Consider the following 7,827-nt stretch of genomic DNA (forward strand, 5'->3'; position numbering starts at 1 on the left):
TTATAACTCAAACAGTTTTTGCTCTTTTCTAAAACGGTTTTCACCACTGGATAGAGCATAACAAACTCTTTAGGAAAATGTAAAAATATGAAAATCATGCAAAGGTGACATGCGACTCATTCCGTGGTGGAGGGTCACATATAGGTAGACATAAAATTATTATGCATAGCTTGTTTAACACTCTTTAGTGAGGTTAATGATCTTATTACAGACGGAATGGAGTTACACACCATCGCGCCAGAGAAGGCTTGACTCATTTTGAACAAATCAATCCTGGGTATTGGTGGTAGAAAATTGATAGACCCGTACCTTTCGGTGACTCTGTGAAATAGGTCCTGAATATAGATGGGCACTCCACCATGATATACTTTATACATCATTACAGTCTTATTACACTGTAACTGTTTAACTAGCGGCAGGTAGTTTAGATTCTTTAACTTCAAATCAGCTGATAATTGTGGACCATTTAACATGATTTTAGCTGCCCGACGATGTAGAGAGTTTAACTTTTTTATGTGAATATCAGAGACGCCATCCCAAAGAGTTAATGCGTAATTGATATGGGATAAGATGTGGGCATGATAAAATAGTTTTAGTGTTGCGATATCAACATATTGCTTTAACTTTGATAGCAGAAACAAATTCTTGGATACCTTTTGATAATGTACATGAGATTGCCATAAAACACGATGTTCCGTTACATGCTGAACAGGTTGTGATTCCAGAGAAAAATTTAACTTAAGAGGTCGTGACTGGTGTTTTTGTCTTGTTGTAATAATCATGCTTTTTGTTTTTCCTGGGTGCACTATCATAAAATTCTGGTTACACCAACTGTTGACTTCATTCAGACTAGACTGTAAGGAAATTTCAATTTCTTGAACAGTCCTACAGCTTGTGTGAAGCGTCGAATCATCTGCAAAAAAATCCGTTTTAACTTTGGAATTAGATATATGAAAGGGGATGTCATTAATGAATACACAAAACAAAATAGGCTCTAAAACTGACCCCTGGGGGACTCCACTCTTTAAACATCCGTTGGGAGATGTTTTACCGTTTATAGAAACATACTGTGTTCTGTTGACAAGATATGATTTAAAGAATGAACACGTTGCGGGATTGTTCACGTACAATGCGAGTTTATGTAAAAGTAATGTGTGATCTACAAGATCAAAAGCTTTCTTAAAATCAAGAAATACAGCCCCTGATATGTCCGAACGATTAATTGCCGATAGCCAGTTATCACATAGTGATGAAAGAGCTGTACTACAGGAATGAAACCCAGATTGAAAGTTGTGAAATAATTTGCACCTTTCCATGTAGTTCAGAAGATTCTTCTGGATGTTCTTCTCTAAAGGTTTTGATAAAATAGGAAGCAATGAAATTGGCCTGAAGTTATTAGGGTCAGACACATCTTTATTTTTAGGAAGTGGAACGACCTTTGCCGTTTTAAATGCATCAGGAACAATATTTTGTTCAATGCAAAGATTATACACATACGTTAGGGATTCCACTATGTACGGTAGGGCTAATTTAAGCAACGACGGGGGGATTTTGTCAGGCCCCATGGATTTATTATTCTGAAGGTTTTCTATAAATTGTCCAACTTCATGTACGGCAATAGTTGGGATAGAGAATAAATCTTGTGATTTCAATTTATGAATACAAAATTATCTTAATTTAAACAACAGGGAGTCCCCACCCTCGACTTCTTCATTTACATTTTTAGATTGTTTCCCTCGATCAGCCAAACACAGAAAGTGCTCATTGAATTTGTCAGGAGAAATGGCGCTATTTGATCTGCTATTTCTTCTTTGGGAGAGAGAGAGAGAGAGAGAGAGAGAGAGAGAGAGAGAGAGAGAGAGAGAGAGAGAGAGAGAGAGAGAGAGAGAGAAAGTGAGATAGAGAGAGGGGCGAGAGAGAGAGAAAGAAAGAAAGAGAGAGAGAGAGAGACAGAAAAGGAGGTAGAGAAAGAGAGAGAGAGAGAGAGAAAGAAAGAGAGAGAGAGACACACACACACAGAAACAGAGACAGAGACAGAGAAACAGAGAGAGATAGAGAGACGGAGAGATACAGAAAGACAGTTACAGAGAGAGAGAGAGAGAGAGAGAGAGAGAGAGAGAGAGAGAGAGAGAGAGAGAGAGAGAGAGAGAGAGAGAGAGAGGGGGGGGGTGGGGTGGAGGGGAGACTTCCAGTATGAGTTAAGTTTAGTAGAAGGAGAGAAAACACATTAAGAATGGCTTTCAACAGTTTTGTTTTTTGTTTTGTTTTTCGCAAAGAAGAAGGAATTGTCGACGTGTAGCGTCAGGTATTGTGCGAGGCAGGCAATCAGGCGTGGAGAGAAGCAAACCCGGTGTCCGAACCCTTAGAGACCAGTTCCGATATTTGTCAGTCTAGCCACAAGACCTTCTGAAGCCCCGGAGACGTGTACGACAAATGGTCCGAACTTTGGGTCACGGGAACACAGAACAAGTCGCGTAAGGCGAAAATACAATATTTAGTCAAGTAGCTGTCGAACTCACAGAATGAAACTGAACGCAATGCCATTTTTCAGCAAGACCGTATACTCGTAGCATCGTCAGTCCACCGCTCATGGCAAAGGCAGTGAAATTGACAAGAAGAGCGGGGTAGTAGTTGCGCTAAGAAGGATAGCACGCTTTTCTGTACCTCTCTTTGTTTTAACTTTCTGAGCGTGTTTTTAATCCAAATATATCATATCTATATGTTTTTGGAATCAGGAACCGACAAGGAATAAGATGAAAGTGTTTTTAAATTGATTTGGACAATTTAATTTTGATAATAATTTTTATATATTTAATTTTCAGAGCTTGTTTTTAATCCGAATATAACATATTTATATGTTTTTGGAATCAGCAAATGATGGAGAATAAGATGAACGTACATTTGGATCGTTTTATACATTTTTTTTTTTTTCTTACAATTTTCAGATTTTTAATGACCAAAGTCATCAATTAATTTTTAAGCCACCAAGCTGAAATGCAATACCGAAGTCCGGGCTTTGTCGAAGATTACTTGACCAAAATTTCAACCAATTTGGTTGAAAAATGAGGGCGTGACAGTGCCGCCTCAACTTTCACGAAAAGCCGGATATGACGTCATCAAAGACATTTATCAAAAAAATGAAAAAAAGTTCGGGGATTTCATACCCAGGAACTCTCATGTCAAATTTCATAAAGATCGGTCCAGTAGTTTAGTCTGAATCGCTCTACACACACACACAGACACACAGACACACGCACATACACCACGACCCTCGTTTCGATTCCCCCTCGATGTTAAAATATTTAGTCAAAACTTGACTAAATATAACAAGTCGCGTAAGGCGAAAATACAATATTTAGTCAAGTAGCTGTCGAACTCACAGAATGAAACTGAACGCAATGCCATTTTTCAGCAAGACCGTATACTCGTAGCATCGTCAGTCCACCGCTCATGGCAAAGGCAGTGAAATTGACAAGAAGAGCGGGGTAGTAGTTGCGCTAAGAAGGATAGCACGCTTTTCTGTACCTCTCTTTGTTTTAACTTTCTGAGCGTGTTTTTAATCCAAACATATCATATCTGTATGTTTTTGGAATCAGGAACCGACAAGAAATAAGATGAAAGTGTTTTTAAATTGATTTGGACAATTTAATTTTGATAATAATTTTTATATATTTAATTTTCAGAGCTTGTTTTTAATCCGAATATAACATATTTATATGTTTTTGGAATCAGCAAATGATGGAGAATAAGATAAACGTAAATTTGGATCGTTTTATAAATTTTTATTTTTTTTTACAATTTTCAGATTTTTAATGACCAAAGTCATTAATTAATTTTTAAGCCACCAAGCTGAAATGCAATACCGAAGTCCGGGCTTCGTCGAAGATTACTTGACCAACATTTCAACCAATTTGGTTGAAAAATGAGGGCGTGACAGTGCCGCCTCAACTTTCACGAAAAGCCGGATATGACGTCATCAAAGACATTTATCAAAAAAATGAAAAAAACGTTCGGGGATTTCATACCCAGGAACTCTCATGTCAAATTTCATAAAGATCGGTCCAGTAGTTTAGTCTGAATCGCTCTACACACACACACACACAGACACACAGACACACGCACATACACCACGACCCTCGTTTCGATTCCCCCTCGATGTTAAAATATTTAGTCAAAACTTGACTAAATATAACAAGTCGCGTAAGGCGAAAATACAATATTTAGTCAAGTAGCTGTCGAACTCACAGAATGAAACTGAACGCAATGCAACGCAGCAAGACCGTAGCATCGTCAGTCCACCGCGCACGGCAAAGGCAGTGAAATTGACAAGAAGAGCGGGGTAGTACTTGCGCTGAGAAGCATAGCACGCTTTTCTGTACCTCTCTTCGTTTTAACTTTCTGAGCGTGTTTTTAATCCAAACATATCATATGTATATGTTTTTGGAATCAGGAACCGACAAGGAATAAGATGAAAGTGTTTTTAAAATGATTTCGAAAAAAAAAATTTGATAATAATTTTTATATATTTAATTTTCAGAGCTTGTTTTTAATCCGAATATAACATATTTATATGTTTTTGGAATCAGCAAATGATGGAGAATAAGATAAACGTAAATTTGGATCGTTTTATAAATTTTTATTTTTTTGTACAATTTTCAGATTTTTAATGACCAAAGTCATTAATTAATTTTTAAGCCACCACGCTGAAATGCAATACCGAACCCCGGGCTTCGTCGAAGATTACTTGACCAAAATTTCAACCAATTTGGTTGAAAAATGAGGGCGTGACAGTGCCGCCTCAACTTTCACGAAAAGCCGGATATGACGTCATCAAAGACATTTATCAAAAAAATGAAAAAAAGTTCGGGGATTTCATACCCAGGAACTCTCATGTCAAATTTCATAAAGATCGGTCCAGTAGTTTAGTCTGAATCGCTCTACACACACACACACACAGACACACACACACACGCACATACACCACGACCCTCGTTTCGATTCCCCCTCGATGTTAAAATATTTAGTCAAAACTTGACTAAATATAAAAAGGGTCACCCGCAACATCAGGGCGAGCCGCGTCAACGGTATTTGCAATGGCGTATGGGACTTTTTTATATTTAGTCAAGTTTTGACTAAATATTTTAACATCGAGGGGGAATCGAAACGAGGGTCGTGGTCACATCTCTGTGTGTGGTGTGTATGTGTGTCTGTCTGTGCGTGTGTGTGTGTGTGTGTGTGTGTGTGTGTGTGTGTGTGTGTGTGTGTGTGTGTGTGTGTGTAGAGCGATTCAGACTAAACTACTGGACCGATCTTTATGAAATTTGACATGAGAGTTCCTGGGTATGAAATCCCCATACGTTTTTTTCATTTTTTTGATAAATGTCTTTGATGACGTCATATCCGGCTTTTCGTGAAAGTTGAGGCGGCACTGTCACGCCCTCATTTTTCAACCAAATTGGTTGAAATTTTGGTCCAGTAATCTTCGACGAAGCCCGGACTTCGGTATTGCATTTCAGCTTGGTGGCTTAAAAATTAATTAATGACTTTGGTCATTAAAAATCTGAAAATTGTAAAAAAAAATAAAAATTTATAAAACGATCCAAATTTACGTTTATCTTATTCTCCATCATTTGCTGATTCCAAAAACATATAAATATGTTATATTCGGATTAAAAACAAGCTCTGAAAATTAAATATATAAAAATTATTATCAAAATTAAATTGTCCAAATCAATTTAAAAACACTTTCATCTTATTCCTTGTCGGTTCCTGATTCCAAAAACATATAGATATGATATGTTTGGATTAAAAACACGCTCAGAAAGTTAAAACAAAGAGAGGTACAGAAAAGCGTGCTATCCTTCTTAGCGCAACTACTACCCCGCTCTTCTTGTCAATTTCACTGCCTTTGCCGTGAGCGGTGGACTGACGATGCTACGAGTATACGGTCTTGCTGAAAAATGGCAGCTACTTGACTAAATATTGTATTTTCGCCTTACGCGACTTGTTTATATTTAGTCAAGTTTTGACTAAATATTTTAACATCGAGGGGGAATCGAAACGAGGGTCGTGGTGTATGTGCGTGCGTGCGTGTGTGTGTGTGTGTGTGTAGAGCGATTCAGACTAAACTACTGGACCGATCTTTATGAAATTTGACATGAGAGTTCCTGGGTATGAAATCCCCATACGTTTTTTTCATTTTTTTGATAAATGTCTTTGATGACGTCATATCCGGCTTTTCGTGAAAGTTGAGGCGGCACTGTCACGCCCTCATTTTTCAACCAAATTGGTTGAAATTTTGGTCAAGTAATCTTCGACGAAGCCCGGGGTTCGGTATTGCATTTCAGCTTGGTGGCTTAAAAATTAATTAATGACTTTGGTCATTAAAAATCTGAAAATTGTAAAAAAAATTAAAAATTTATAAAACGATCCAAATTTACGTTTATCTTATTCTCCATCATTTGCTGATTCCAAAAACATATAAATATGTTATAGTCGGATTAAAAACAAGCTCTGAAAATTAAATATATAAAAATTATTATCAAAATTAAATTGTCCAAATCATTTTAAAAACACTTTCATCTTATTCCTTGTCGGTTCCTGATTCCAAAAACATATAGATATGATATGTTTGGATTAAAAACACGCTCAGAAAGTTAAAACAAAGAGAGGTACAGAAAAGCGTGCTATCCTTCTTAGCGCAACTACTACCCCGCTCTTCTTGTCAATTTCACTGCCTTTGCCATGAGCGGTGGCCTGACGATGCTACGAGTATACGGTCTTGCTGCGTTGCGTTGCGTTCAGTTTCATTCTGTGAGTTCGACAGCTACTTGACTAAATATTGTATTTTCGCCTTACGCGACTTGTTTTATACTTTTCTTCTGATGTATTTTGATTAGTGTCGTGATTCTGCGATTATCCTTGTCGTGTTACTTTCTCTTCTGTGCTAGAGTTTTGCAGATCTGATTACATGGGAACTGTCTTTGTTTTGTTCATGTGTAGAGAAAGGGAGGGAGAGAGAGACTCATGATCAAGACAATAAGCAATGACGTGTGACTTTTTTATATTTAGTCAAGTTTTGACTAAATATTTTAACATCGAGTGGGAATTGAAACGAGGGTCGTGGTGTATGTGCGTGTGTCTGTGTGTGTGTGTGTCTGTGTGTGTGTGTGTGTAGAGCGATTCAGACTAAACTACTGGACCGATCTTTATGAAATTTGACATGAGAGTTCCTGGGTATGAAATCCCCGAACGTTTTTTTCATTTTTTTGATAAATGTCTTTGATGACGTCATATCCGGCTTTTCGTGAAAGTTGAGGCGGCACTGTCACGCCCTCATTTTTCAACCAAATTGGTTGAAATTTTGGTCAAGTACTCTTCGACGAAGCCCGGGGTTCGGTATTGCATTTCAGCTTGGTGGCTTAAAAATTAATTAATGACTTTGGTCATTAAAAATCTGAAAATTGTAAAAAAAATAAAAATTTATAAAACGATCCAAATTTACGTTTATCTTATTCTCCATCATTTGCTGATTCCAAAAACATATAAATATGTTATATTCGGATTAAAAACAAGCTCTGAAAATTAAATATATAAAAATTATTATCAAAATTTTTTTTCGAAATCAATTTAAAAACACTTTCATCTTATTCCTTGTCGGTTCCTGATTCCAAAAATATATAGATATGATATGTTTGGATTAAAAACACGCTCAGAAAGTTAAAACGAAGAGAGGTACAGAAAAGCGTGCTATGCAGCATAGCGTAACCACTACCCCGCTCTTCTTGTCAATTTCACTGCCTATGCCGTGAGCGGTGGACCACGAGT

This window comes from Littorina saxatilis, linkage group LG14 (assembly GCF_037325665.1).
Source record: "Littorina saxatilis isolate snail1 linkage group LG14, US_GU_Lsax_2.0, whole genome shotgun sequence".
In the NCBI taxonomy this organism is placed as follows: domain Eukaryota; kingdom Metazoa; phylum Mollusca; class Gastropoda; order Littorinimorpha; family Littorinidae; genus Littorina; species Littorina saxatilis.